The sequence below is a fragment of the Odontesthes bonariensis genome, chromosome 4 (assembly GCF_027942865.1).
Source record: "Odontesthes bonariensis isolate fOdoBon6 chromosome 4, fOdoBon6.hap1, whole genome shotgun sequence".
NCBI lineage: Eukaryota > Metazoa > Chordata > Actinopteri > Atheriniformes > Atherinopsidae > Odontesthes > Odontesthes bonariensis.
This window is the reverse complement of record NC_134509.1, coordinates 27,252,810-27,267,768: the sequence shown is the minus strand read 5'-3', so window position 1 is coordinate 27,267,768 and position 14,959 is coordinate 27,252,810.

The window sequence follows — 14,959 nt, the reverse complement described above, 5'->3', positions numbered from 1 at the left end:
AAGTAGCCCACCCGCTGTTTTTTCGATATTGGCTGAACATCAGCTGAGTTAAAGAGTTATCCCGAATAGCTTCGTACAAGGGTTAATGGATCCTGGTCCGTATCTCCAAAATTACCACACTAAAATCACATGCCATGACACCAAACTTCTACAGTAGTACAAATATGGTCTGTACTCACCAAACGATGCATTTGGAAGTTTGAAAATAGTCCAGGAGTTTATTATTATCAACACAAGCCTGATAGCTTCTCTGCAGCTAAAGCTGCGTCGACGTCACTTCAGAGAGCTGGGAGCTTCAAAGTAAGATGAGGGTTGATCTACTACTGTAGACAACAAAGTATATGCTATATTCTACATGTTTTTTTATGAATTTTTATGTTGTAGAGTTGTGAAGTTATTTTATCAATGGAGAAACTGAGCAGCCTTGCTTTGTTGTCTACAGTAGTAGATCAACCTTCATCTTATTTTGAAGCTCCCAGCTCTCTGAAGTGACGTCGACGCAGCTTTAGCTGCAGAGAAGCTATCAGGCTTGTGTTGATAATAATTAACTCCTGGACTATTTTCAAACTTCCAAATGCATCGTTTGGTGAGTACAGACCATATTTGTACTACTGTAGAAGTTTGGTGTCATGGCATGTGATTTTAGTGTGGTAATTTTGGAGATACGGACCAGGATCCATTAACCCTTGTTAATGGATCCTGGTCCGTATTCGGGATAACTCTGTAACTCAGCTGATGTTCAGCCAATATCGAAAAAACTGCGGGTGGGCTACTTGGCTGGAGATCACGGTTCAAATGACCCCAGGTTGAATCTACTCCGGAGTATCACTTTAACTTGCTGTTACTGGGGTGAACTAAAGTTTTGATTTATTCAAGTAATTTCTTGTTTTACCGTACAATGGGTCTGTCTAGTTTTTCTAAGCTCCATTTAAAACATCTCAGAACACACTACTGGAGACAAAGGCTGCATAGGTTTATTCAGTTTACTGCTCTGGTGATTTCAGTAGGCGCAAACACAATGCCAAGGAAAGACATCAAATCAAATTTATTTATATAGCACATTTCATGTACAAACAATTCAAAGTGCTTTGCATAAAATAAAAGCATTGCAGCAGGGAGTGGAAGAAGCATTAAAAATACATAAAAGAATATAAAGAGAAACAAATAAAATAATTTAAATGAATTTAAAAACAAGCAACAGTCTAGATAAGTTAAAAGATATTTCATGCATAGACACATGAGAACAGAAATGTCTTTAACCTGGATTTAAAAATGTCTACATTTGGTGAAGGTTTAATCTCCACTGGCAGTTTGCACTTGTTTGCAGCATAACAGCTAAATGCTGCTTCTCCATGTTTAGTCTGGACTCTGGACTGGACCAGCTGACCTGAGTCCTTGGATCTAAGAGCTCTGCTGGGTTTATATTCTCTGAACATATCACAGATGTATTTTGGCCCTAAACCGTTCTGGGATTTGTAAACCATCAGCAGGCTTTTAAAATATATTTTGTGACTGACTGGAAGCCAGTGTAAAGATTTTAAAACTGGTGTGATGTGTTCAGATCTCTTAGTCCGGGTTAAAACTCTAACAGCAGCGTTATGGATGAGCTGCAGATGTTTAATGCTCTTTTTGGGAAGTCCAGTTAAAAGAGCATTACAGTAATGTACAAACAGCACTTTGAACTGTTTGTACATGAAATGTGCTATATAAATAAATTTGATTTTGATTTTTTTTTTGATAATCGAGTCTACTGGAGATGAATGCATCCTGGTCTTTTTGGGAGAGGAAACCTTTAATTCTCTTGATATTTCTGAGGTGGTAAAAAGCTGCCTTGGTGACAGCTTTGATGTGGCTGCTGAAAGTCAGATCTGAGTCTATCAACACTCAAAGGTTACGAACCTGGTCAGTGATTGTAAGGGCCCGAGTCTCAAGATATTTACCAACGCTGACCCTCTTCTCTTTGCTCCCAAACAGAGTATCTCAGTTTTGTCTTCATTTAATTGTAGAAAATTGTCTCTCATCCAGGTGTTTATTTCCTCCAGACACTGAAACAGTACGTCTGCTGGGCTGCAGTCGTCCGGTGACAGAGACACATAAAGTTGTGTATCGTCTGCATAACTGTGATAATTGATGTTAAAGTTCTGCAATATATGACCCAAAGGGAGCATATACAAGTTAAACAGAAGAGGTCCAAGAATTGACCCCTGGGGGACTCCACAAGTCATGGCCACTCGCTCAGATTCATAGCTGCCAATTATAACAAAATAACTCCGGTCTTCTAAGTAGGACCTGAACCAGTTAAGGACCGCTCCAGAAAGTCCAACCCAGTTTTCCAGCCTGTGCAACAGGATTCTGTGATCTACAGTGTCCAACGCAGCGCTGAAGTCCAACAGAACCAGGACTGAAACATTACCAGAATCAGTATTCAACCTGATGTCGTTTAACACTTTGACCAGAGCTGTTTCAGTGCTGTGATGACGTCTGAAGCCTGATTGAAAGTTATCAAGACTTCCACTTTCATTCAGAAAGTCGTTGAGCTGGTTAAATACAACTTTCTCAATAATCTTAGATATAAAAGAGAGGTTAGAGACAGGTCTGTAGTTGTTCATCATAGAGGCGTCTAGAGTTCTCTTCTTTAGGAGTGGCCTAATGGCAGCTGTCTTTAGTGAATTTTCTTGTTTGTCTGTGTTACGTGAATGTTTTGTCTAATCGTTTTGATTTTTTGGCCAAAAAAGTCGGCAAATTCGTTGCATTTCTCAGTGGAGAGGAGGTCTGGGTTTGACTGTTTAGGAGGATTTGTGAGTTTTTCAGCCATAGCAAACAGAGTTTGAGAATTGTTGACATTCTTATTAATCATTTCAGATAAATGCAGCTGTCTGGCCTTGCACAGCTTATTGTTATAACTACGCAGGCTTTGTTTGTACAGCTCATAGTGAATCTGAAGCTTTGTTTTCCTCCATTTCCTCCGTTCAGCTTTCCTGCATTCTCTTTTCAGGTTTTTGAAAAGTGGTGTTTCTCCATGGGGTTTTCTGTTTGAGCAAGGTGCTCTTGATTCTTATCGGTGCAACAGCTTCCATTACATTCAAAATTTTTAAGTTGAAATAATCCAGCAATCCTTCAACAGACTCTGCGCTGATTGTTGGGAACATAGCTATGGCCTCCTTAAACTGAGCACTTGTGTTCTCATTAATTTACCTCTTCTTAACTGAGAAGCTGGTTGTTTGAACATTCTGAGTGATAAATAAATCAAATAAAATACAAAAATGGTCAGACAGGGCCGAATCAATAACCACAACAGAAGAAATATCAACACCTTTAGAAATGACTAGGTCCAGAATGTGACCTCGAAGGTGGGTTGGTTCTGTTACATGTTGACACAAACCAAACATGTCCAGCACAGAAGAAAATTCTTTGGCATTACCATCTGTCATATTATCTATGTAAATGTTAAAATCCCCGGTCAAGGTAAAATGGTTAAAATCAGTTAACATCTGTGATCTTGGGGAAGCAATTGTTGCAGCCCATCAATCTGAGAAGGGTTGTAGGCCAAACAATTTGGAATTCCATTCCACTGATTTGAAAAAGAATAGAAACTTCCTTTATGTGGTTTTGCCTGTTTGAAACAAGACTTGATGCACTTAAAGGGGAATGGAAACAAATTTGTGAATTGTGTCTGAATGGGACTGGCGGCCTGTCCAGGACGTACTCTGCCTCTCGCTCGATTACCGCTGGGATAGGCTCAAGCCCCCCCGCGACCCGACTGACAGATTCAGCGGGTATAGAAAATGGATGGATGGATGGATGGATGTCTGAATGGGCAGAGATTAAATCATACAAATCAACAGCGGTTTGTGGTGTGATCTGGCAAATAATAACCACATGTGACTGAACGGTGTCCTCCAAGGTATGATTAAAAAAATTACAAATAAAACCTGGAAACACTGTGGCGAGACTTTAAAAGAGCTGTGATTGACTGAATCAGAGGAAACTAAAACTTTTCAGTCGATTTCTCCTTATTTATTTGTAGATGTAAATCGATTTTTCAAAATCTTCACAGTTCAATGTTGAGGAATATTATTCCAACCGTTCCACAATTTGTAGATGTAGTTTTTTTTTCAGATTCCTGAGCCTCTGCCAATATACTTTTGAATGACTGTCTCTTCTTGTTAGACCTGTTGCTAATTATTCTAATTGTTTGCAACAATGTCTAACTGTTTCTTTTTAGTACTATTTACTTTTCCAGCCCTTTGTTGACCCATCCAAACTCTTTTGAGATTTGTTACTTTGTTATGAGAAAGTATAAAATAAAAATGTCTTACTTTTGTTTTTTTGGCTTTTGTCATGTGTATCTAATGAAGCTTGCATTTAAACGGTGATCTAAACCAAAAAGAGGGGAAATATATATATATATATATATATATATATATATATATATTTATTATGCATCTATTCAAATTAGATGATATTTCCTCAACAATTTTAATTAAACTGAGTTGACAGCTTTACAGAAATACATTGTTCTTTTCTAAAAACCTTTCGCCTTTGATTCAGAAAGTATTATTTTTTATAGTAGCTACATGGAGGAACCCTCAGTTATGTATTGTTGGTCTTACTTGGTTGTACTAACTTTTCTTACTAAGTTGGACTAACGTAGCTTTTACATTGAACAAATAACAGCACCATCAATGCTTGGTGCAGCATGTAAGTATTATCTTTTTTTGCAAGGGCCGCGTACCAAATGGAAAGGAAAAAAAATTTTCATGCTGTGCTGCTGCTTCTCCCCTCACACTCACAGGCTACAAGGTGGTGAAGGCTGAAACAGTTTAACCAGGTTAAGAGAAGATAACTTTTTTCTCAAGTTCATAGGAACTTTGCTCATGTCTCTGAGTGCTATTGAATCTTTACAAGTAAGAAGCCAATAAGAGTAAATAACATTTAAAAAACAGGCCATTGTGGAGGGGGCGTGGTGCATCAGGTGCAGAGGAGAGGTGGGAAGGGCTCAGAGGACAGTGGGAGGGGAGATGATTGGCACACCTGCACATCGTCGGCTAATCATTCTCCCCTTTATCAGTAGTGTGCTGGTCCAGGCAGAGGAGGAGAACCCTGAGATGACCAGGACAAGAAACGGCAGAACGGGCGAAAGCCAGAGAAACGGAGAAGTCGGCGATCGTCTCCTGCTTCTCCCTGTGAACCTTGGTCATCTTGAATAAATACAATTACACTTAAGACGTGGTCTCTGTGCATGTGTTGGGAGAACCCACGGTGGCAACCAGAACTGTGTAGCGTTATGGGGCATATATATATGTATCAAATATAAGGATTTCTAAGACGTTCTCACTGTCTCAAATAAACCTTAAACCTCGAATTCAGGGAACCACCTCTTTGATTGGTTTAACTTGTTTAAGTTACAGTTCAGAGAGGAAAACTGTTAAGATAATAACATGGGTAGTCTCATTCTGATTCGTACGTTCTGTTTGAAGTGACAACCGACTTAGTAACTGTCTGTGACGCTCTTAAATGGATTAATACAAACATTTATTCAACATTGGTTCTTTCGTTTTTTGTTTTTTTTTGGGGGGGGGGCTGGTCCCTTGCAGTATTCCATCACCATAAACTGGCTAAAGAACAATTGTTTTATTTATACCAAAATCACAAATCTTCACTTTTACACTAAATTCTGCTATATTTTAAAAGAAATTGTTTTAGTTATGCAAAGTTCAGTTTTTTATGAGTGTTGTTGTAAGTGTTTGTGGCAGATTTTGATGCTTGATGACTGATACTGGGGGCTCCCATTTAAAGCACTGTGGCTCAATGTCAGCCATTTTCACAGTCATGATGGATGACAGAGTTCCATTCAGAAACAAAGTGTTCCTGGTCTTGGTTTTATTGAGCCCCACCATGGAAAAAACCCTCTCTGCATCAGCATTTCAGTGTGGCAGAACTAATACCAGTTTGGCAATTGTAGATAGCCTTGGGAACCTGCTCATACCAGTCACCTTTGAAAAGAATTAACCACGGAAGCCTAATTACACTCCTACATATTTTTCATTTTTCATTAAGTTGCTCATGTCAAAGAGTGTGTGCTGAATATTTAGGCCTACTACTCCAATGAACACTTTAATCGGCAGGTATTGGTCTTTTACAAGGAGTAGGAAAACTATGGTAACTAACAAAAGATTAAAATAAATGAAGATATGACCTGCTGAAGATCCTGACGGTTCTCTTCCACCTCCAGCTCGTCTACAACTTCTGCACGCATTCAGACCATAAAGGTTATGTCCGCTGGGCATTCATGGAACGCGTGCTTGCAGCTTAAAGCTATTTGAGACCTCATCCGGCAACAAGAAATTCTGTTTTCTGATTGGCTGAGAAATTCTATTTTGTGATTTTCCGATGGGTTGCTAAATCAAGACTGCTATACCAGAGCTATAGTTCTGAGCTGTACGAGCGCACCTGCCATTGACTCGTTTATAGTATAGGCCATTAGAATTTCTGTGCGACGAAGTTGATCATTTCTCAGTGTGAGAAATAGCATGTGTGGCGTGTGAGCGTGTGAACTTGTTGAAATGCGTGTGTCTCACGCTCATTGCGTGAGACTTGAGAGCCCTGTGGCAGAAACTTGTCAGTTTGGGTCAGTCAAATTTGAGAATATCCGTGACAAGCTGGTCATAGGGATCCTCGATAAAGAATTATCCGAAAAACTGCAACTGACAGCCGACCTAACACTGGAAATGGCCGTTGAAATGGTGCGGCAATCGGAGAAAATCAAGAGTCAAGTTAGCCAGCAGGCTACAGTTAGCTCCTCAGAGGCTAGCTACCTCAGCGAAGTTGCTAGGAGACAATCTCGAGCTCAGAACCATCACTCTGGCTCGAGGGGGTGGCAGCAGCCTGGAACCAACCGTTTCCAACCGCCGGGGGGGCAAGGAAAAAAATGTTTTAGGTGTGGCAAAGACTACCACACACAGGCACAGTGTAAAGCGGTGAACGCTACGTGCAGAAATTACCAAAAAGTGGGGCATTTTGCAACCGTATGCCGGTCAGCCAAACTCAACGAGCTTGTTAACATGGGGGCAGAGTACGAGGCAAGCGGAGACAATGGGTACTTTCTCGGCGAAATCAAAGCCGCCTGTACCGTTACCGACTCCACCACCCCATGGACTGTAAAGCTGCGAATAATTCAGACCCGAGTAGAGTTTAAGATCGATACAGGGGCCGACACTACCGTCATATCGGAAGATACACATCGCCGATTAAAACCCCGACCAGCGCTAGCCAAAAACACCACATCCCTCCAGAGCCCGGGAGGCAGACTGGATTGCTTAGGAATGTTCAACACGACAGTGAAGTACTCGGGTCAGCTGTACAAATTCAGTATTCATGTTATTAGAACACAGGGAAGTAACTTGCTGGGGCGCAATGTGGCAGAGGCGATGGGGCTGGTGAAGAGGCTAAATGAGGTACAGAGCACGTTCGACACAGAGCTGGGCTCACTCAAAGTAAAACCCGTGAAAATCCACCTAAAAGAGAACGCTATTCCCTACAGCGTGAGCCGTGCTAGGCGGGTGTCTGCTCCTCTTTTCCCCAAAGTCAAGGCTGAGCTGAAGAGGATGCTGCAGTGTGGCGTCATTGAGGAGGTCAAGGAGCCGACGGAGTGGTGCACACCCATGGTCCCGGTTCCCAAAAAGAATGGCGAGGCGAGAATCTGCGTCGACCTCAATCGCCTGAACACCGCAGTTAAGAGGGAGAGGTATGTCCTGCCCACCGTAGATGACATCCTGCCGAGGCTGACAGACTCTCGGGTGTTCTCCCTCCTAGACGCCGCCAGTGGGTTTTGGCAGACACCACTGGACCCAGAGACGGCGATGCTCACCACCTTCATCACACCCATGGGAGGGTACTACTTCAAGCGGCTCCCTTTTGGAATCTCCAGCGCCTCCGAGCTATTCCAAAGGGAGATGTCAGTGCTGCTCCGCGACTTGGAGGGCGTTGAGGTATTCATGGACGACATCCTTGTCCATGGTGCTGACGAGGGCCAACATGAGGAGCGACTGCAGGCAGCCCTACGCATCCTGAAGGACGCAGGCCTAAAGCTCAATGAGGACAAGTGTCACCTGCGCCAGAGACAGCTGACATACCTGGGGCACTGCATCGATCAGAAGGGCATTCGACCCGATCCATCAAAGGTCAGTGCCATCATGGAGATGCCAGCGCCGAGCGACGTGCCCGAGCTGCGGAGGTTCCTGGGTATGGTTCAGTACCTGGGCAGGTACCTGCCGAGTCTGTCAGCGACAGCAAAATCCCTCAACGATCTGCTGAAGAACAACGCTGTGTGGTCCTGGGACACAGCCCAAGCCAAGGCCTTCAGCAAGGTAAAAAGACTCGTTTGCACAGCACCCACACTGTCATTCTATGACATCAACAAGCCAACAATAGTGAGCGCTGATGCCAGCAGCTATGGGCTAGGCGCCGTGCTGCTGCAGAGGCATGATGATGGACTAAAACCAGTAGCATTCTGTTCTCGGACACTAACTGACTCTGAGACGCGCTATGCGCAAATAGAAAAAGAGTGCCTGGCAGCTGTTTGGGCATGTGAGAGGTTCTCCCAGTATCTGTATGGCCTAGAGAGTTTCACAGTGCACACAGACCACAAGCCATTAGTTCCACTGATCAACAACAAAGATCTCGACACAGTTCCTCTGCAATGCCAACGCTTACTCATGCGTATGATGAAGTACAACCCCACAGCAGAATATGTACCTGGTAAAACACTGACTGTAGCAGACACACTTTCCAGACAACCGTTACCAGCAGTACAAAGTGAAGTGTCAGAACTAATCTGTGATGTGACAGCTTTTGAAAATGCAGCACACACCGCCTGGCCAGTATCCCCATCGAAACTGGAGTGGATCAAGCAGGAGACGAGCACGGATTACGAACTCCAGGTGGTCAGCAACCTGGTGGCGCAAGGCTGGCCAGCCCACGTGAGTAGTGTTCCAGTCCAAGCCAAAGCTTACCACCAGTGGGGAAACAGCTTGTCTGTCTCAAAAGGACTGGTGCTGTACGGTGAGCGCATAGTCATCCCGCACAGCCTGAGACACGACATTCTCAACCGCCTGCACGAGGGGCACCAGGGCATCACCAAGTGTAAAGAGAGAGCGCGCATGAGTGTGTGGTGGCCCGGTCTGGAGAGAGCCTCGTGACAAAATGCCCAGAATGCCTGCAGATCAGACCAACACAGAGGAAGGAGCCTCTGATCACGACTGAGCTGCCGTCCAGGCCGTGGCAGAAGATCGCTGCAGACATATGTGAGTACGACAAACAGAACTATCTAGTTGTGATTGACTATTTTTCTCGTTACCTGGAGATCGCCCACTTGCCTGACATGAGCAGCCAGACCACCTGTGCCCGTCTGAAGAACATCTTCGCGCGGTGGGGGTGTCCAGATGAGCTGTACACAGACAACGGAGGCCAATTCGTGAGCAGAGAATTCAAATCCTTCACTGACACTTATGACTTCACACACCACACTTCCAGTCCTCACTACCCACAGTCCAACGGTGAGACTGAGAGAGCTGTACAGACAGCCAAAAAGATCATGCGGCAGGCTGACCCATTCCTTGCTCTCATGAGCTACAGAGCAACACCCTTGCAAGCCACTGGTGCCAGCCCCGCACAGCTGATGCTGGGCCGCCAGATCAAAACGACTGTGCCTGCTCTCGACACAGTCCTCTCCCCAAAGTGGCCTGACTTGGAAGCAGTCAGGCAAGCCGACGCCAGAGCCAAGGAGGGCTACAGGCGTGCATTCGACAGGCGTCCCGGCGCCCGTGCACTTCCACCTCTCACCCCGGGGGCGAGCGTGGCGGTCAAACTGGACAACGAGTCTGGTTGGACAACAACCGGCACGGTCCACAGCATCCACCATGCGCCTAGGTCCTACCTGGTGCAGACCGACAGGGGAGTCCTGCGTCGCAACAGACGTCATCTACGCCCAACATTCGACACAGCTCAGCGGCATGGTGAAGACAACGTGCAGCAGAGCAGTTAGCCAGGTGAGGCAGAGGGCACGCAGGTGTGCCACACAGAGACTGTTCCTGAACAGCCTGTTCCTGCAGAAAACACCCCAACTCGAGTGACTTCCAGAGGCACAGTCATTCATACACCCGCAAGACTGAAAGACTTTGTGTTAGATCGACCATAGTTTGCCACATGGAGCAGAATAACCTCCGGCAACTATGCAGGTTACTGGGTAGTCCACCCCATGACCTTAGATTACCTGCGTAATATAAAAAAAAAAAAAAAAAAAGATTGATATCTTTGATATTTATTGTATGTTGTATTGCATGAAAAGTTAAGTATATAGTAGCCTATGTCCAATGTGCCTTATGATAGAGTAAGAAATATTTAAAAACAATGAAATGCTTGGCTTATATTTAAAGTGTTGAAATCACTTAGATTGTTTCAGATATGCGTTTGCGTAATGTGTGTATATGTATGCTTGAAAGAAATCTGTCTGTCAGTGTACCTGGGTATAATAATTAATAGTCAGTTAAACAATTTTGTTTCATTTCTGTGTTGAGCCCAGCCATTGCCTTCGTCTCAAAAAGGGGAAGATGTCATGAGCCACTCATGTAGTGTGCGCAAGCGCCTAATGTTGTGACAATGAATCTAATGCGCGTGCCACAGAGGATGACAGTTGGATATGACAGTTGATATGTCAGTTGAAGATCTGCTACTGTGACGGGCAGTCGTGATGTTGGATCCGAATAAATACCGCTGACCAGAGAAGTTGTCCTCCTATGTTTACCCGGTTCATACGAGTTATACAAGTTTGCTTGCTGTTAACTAGAATGATCTGCGGCTCCTTGAGTGATACCTGTGGGATTAACACCATTGGGTTATGCATTGTACATAATGAGAACATTAAAACATCCATAGTTATGAGTGTCCTTGGTCATTAGGCTGACAGAGTGGAAAGTGTCCGTCATCTATGTCCACTGGGTGGTGCTGTGGTTCCATGGCAGAGTTTCTATCAAATCCAATATTCCATAACTTGGTAAATACTCCATGTAAAAGAATGGCGAATGTTTCAAAATGATCTGTAGATTTATGCAGTTCCGATTTTAACAGTTTTATTCCAGGAGAAAGTGAGGATTATGGTGAAAGTTCTACTTTCTAGAAAATAGAGAGTTGAACATTCCTTTGTAACAGGCCAGGAAAGAATGCAAGCCTGGTTTGTTTCTCTGTCAGAGGGTGTCAGTTTGCATAATTTATTATGCGTGGCTGGCGTGGAGGAGAGAATCTCACAAAGAGACTCCAGTTGGTCGGAATTCACATCTGGGTCCTTATCTTCTTTAGGTAATCCGTTGAAAGGGTCATAAACAGTGAAATGTTTTCGATGTCAAGACATTTGAAAAAGGGGGGAAGGTTAATGTAAACATCTCCGTTCTCTGTCTTTCCTGAGAGCACGCTACAACTGCCACAGCCATATTTTCATCTTATCCCACCACTTTATGAAATCTAACTTCTTATTGATAAAATGATATATAAGAAAAAACTACTTAACTTGATGCATTGTCCAATGGCAAATATATTGCTTGCACTGTGGCTTTCTTCATCACTGTCAAGGGTCTGTCTGACGCTGTGATTCACATTAATGTAAACAAGATCAAAGTCTGAATGCCATGACTTTAAAAGACAGACGAGGCCATTAATGGTACATATCTTGTCTTCAAGAGGCTTGTAACGTCTGTATCCCAAACTAGCTTGTAATTATTGTTTAAAACAACAATAATAACAATAAATTCAATATAAATCAAAATTAAAAATTAGATTCTGGTATTCTTTTTAATTCCGTATCAATTCATCTCACATACAAAGATCTCAAACTGCTGGACCGGGTTGTTCATGCCCAAACAAGTAGGTCGCCATTGACTGCTCTGACACTCTGAAGGTGTGGGCCAGTACTCGCAGGTATTCTCACCAAGAACATACTGGAATCTAACCACAGACAAGACGAATGGATTAAAGTAAAAAAGAATTGCAGCAACTTCCCTGATTGATTTAGTGGCTAATGTTTTTCTTATTTACATTTGTGCCTAATCTTGCAAACTGTCTAAAAAAGTCATTTCACTTGGCATAACTTTAGTCATGTTATGTTGAGTTATGTTATGTTACAAAGTTATGTTGTAAAAGAGCCCACAGGAACCTGAAATTGGAAATCATTACTGGTGAAGTGTGAAATCCACAAATGAAAAACCTTCACTTATGTAGCTTTGATGGTGATGGTAAGCTTGTCCACATAGAAGAAGGAGCTCGCAAGTGGAGTTGACAATATGACCTCAAAACTGGAAAGTGCTGTGAGATATTGCACATCTTATGGTGTGTCCAATCAAGTAAAAAAGAAGGTTTCTTTTTTTTAAAAGTTAGTCACAGCCAATCCCATTGCCCAGGTGTGAGGGCTTTATAAATATAGATTTCAGTTCAAATCACTATCACACATACACAGCTATGTGTTGTCTGCAGAACTGTGGACATAAAAATAGACAAAAGAGCATCTTCTTGTATCACAACTGACTATATGTCTTTCTTTAACTTTCTTGATGACTTCCTTATCAAGAGGAAGTAAAAGAGGAGAGGGACCGAGTTTGAAATGCTGCATTTACAAAGTTTCTGTATATTCCTTCACAACTAAGATCAGATGTAATTACTCTTGGAGCCCTCTTATTACAGAATTTTTTAAGCAAAGTAAGTGAAGAATTGAATAAAATGGGGTGAAAATATGGAGAGGTAAAGGACAAAATGAGAATCATGAGTTCCAGCATTTACTTGACAAAGAATGACAAATCTATCAATTCCATAACCAAGGTTAAGGGTTGGGTCAACAAAACATTTCATCATGGTTCCCGTCAGTCTTTGCTGTGTCTGTTGTAATGTAGCACTGAGTAAACTAAAAGTAAACAGTGCTGCAAACTACTGATGACTGCTTTCCCATACTACTTGAGTTAGACAACCCAAACATATCTCAATATCCAATCAGTCACCACACTATAAATGGCATTTAGACAAAAAAACCAAACATTTTGATTTAGCTTTTTTTGTCAAAGCACACTTTTACACAGATTACTAAAATTAGCATGATTCATAGGCTATACATTTAATTTAATGTGAAATATGTGCTGAAATAAGACAGCAGACAGCCCAGTTTCACTTGAAAATGTATATTAGTTTGTTTGTCTGCATGTCGGAAACTTAGAGGTGTCCAAATCCTGGACTGAAAATCATGTGAGGACAAAATATGTTTTCAGTAGAATGTCTATGAAATTACTAAAACAAATAATAAAACCTGTGGACAATAGTCATGTTTAAGGACAAAGACAAATGAGTATGGAAAACATAGTGATGGAAACATTTTTGTGCCTTCAATGTGAAACTGCAACATTTGGCACTGAAGACCAATGTAGCTTTTACACATTCTGCCATGAGATCATGTTGAACCAGAAGATGTACAGAAATATGTCAATATGATTGCATTTCTTCTGAAAACCTGTCCCTATGTCTTACATTTTATTGAGAAAAAAAATTAAAAAAGGACTCTGAATAAATAAACATATATCATTTATTAACATAAGAGCAAATCACTACATTCTTAATCAGTTTTGAATGTAGAACCCGGCTGAGAAAGAATGTCTAAAGATAAGGCAGGGCTACTTACAATGGACCAGCCGTAGCTGGAGAAATCACAGAGGAAAATGCCACCAAGGCTCCCAACAGCAGCAGCTGGATCCAAATAATCATCCTACTGTCACGCTCACAGATAGACTCGATTCATTTCCTATTTTATTTTGTTAACCTCTGTGTCATCCTCATTTCACTCCCACTTCCTGTTATGTTTCCCACCAGGCTCAGCTACACCTGGTGGCCATAACTAATCGTTGACTCAGGGCTACTTATACTCCTTGCATTCCAGACCTACCTTGCCAGATTGTCTAGATTCCTCTGTTCCAAGTTCTCCTAGTGTTCTCCTAGTATTCCCGTATACCCGTGTTTGACCTTTTTCCTGTATTTTTCACCCTGCTCTTGCCTTGCCCAGTTTGATACCTTTGCCAGTGGTTTTTTGGACTTTGACTGTCTTTTGACTCTGCCTTTGCCCAGCCCTGCCTGTACTTTTGTTCCGCGGACTGCCTTTCTGTGTATGACCTCTACTTGCCCTGCATTAAACTGTGTTTGATCTCTGCACTTGAGTCTCCCAGCCTGCTCGTTACACCTACTTTATCACATATCTGCTGTCAGTGCAGGTTCTTGCTCTGTGACTACCTTATTTCTACTTGCAGTAGTTTGCTCACACTGCACTCTCTATCTCATCCCATTTAAGGACTGTAATATTTTGAATTTGTTTTAAAGAAATAGATAAACGTATATTTGATTATTGTAATCACCCTCCTGTTCATTGCTGATGCAAGGAGGTAAAAATTGCATTATCACAGCTATAGATTTGTTATGAAAGCCAAAAATGTCTTCTATTTGATCTAATATTAACTTAACTTTTGTTGTTCTTGTAGTTCATATACAACTTTGATATCAAAACTGTTAGTTGCTTTGTGTAGTGTGCTCCCTACTGAGTAAAAATCATAGCAAGGAAAGGAAAAGGAAGATCCTCCAGACCCTCCTTTGCATTCCAAGGTTCTGGGTTCTGGGTAATAAGAGGTCAAACAAAATAAAGACAAAGCACAATGATTTGCACTTCTCTTGAACCAGTATGTAATTCACAGGAGAACATTGAAATCATATCAAATGTTGAACGTTTATGTAGATATATTTTACTGCTCAAGAAAAATATTTGAGGTTATCTCGATTTTTATGGCAGCAAAACCCATCCACTCTTCTTGTCTGTGAACATCTGGGAACCGAGGGCACCGGATGCTGGACCTTTAGGAGAGGAATATTTTTCCACTCTTGTTTG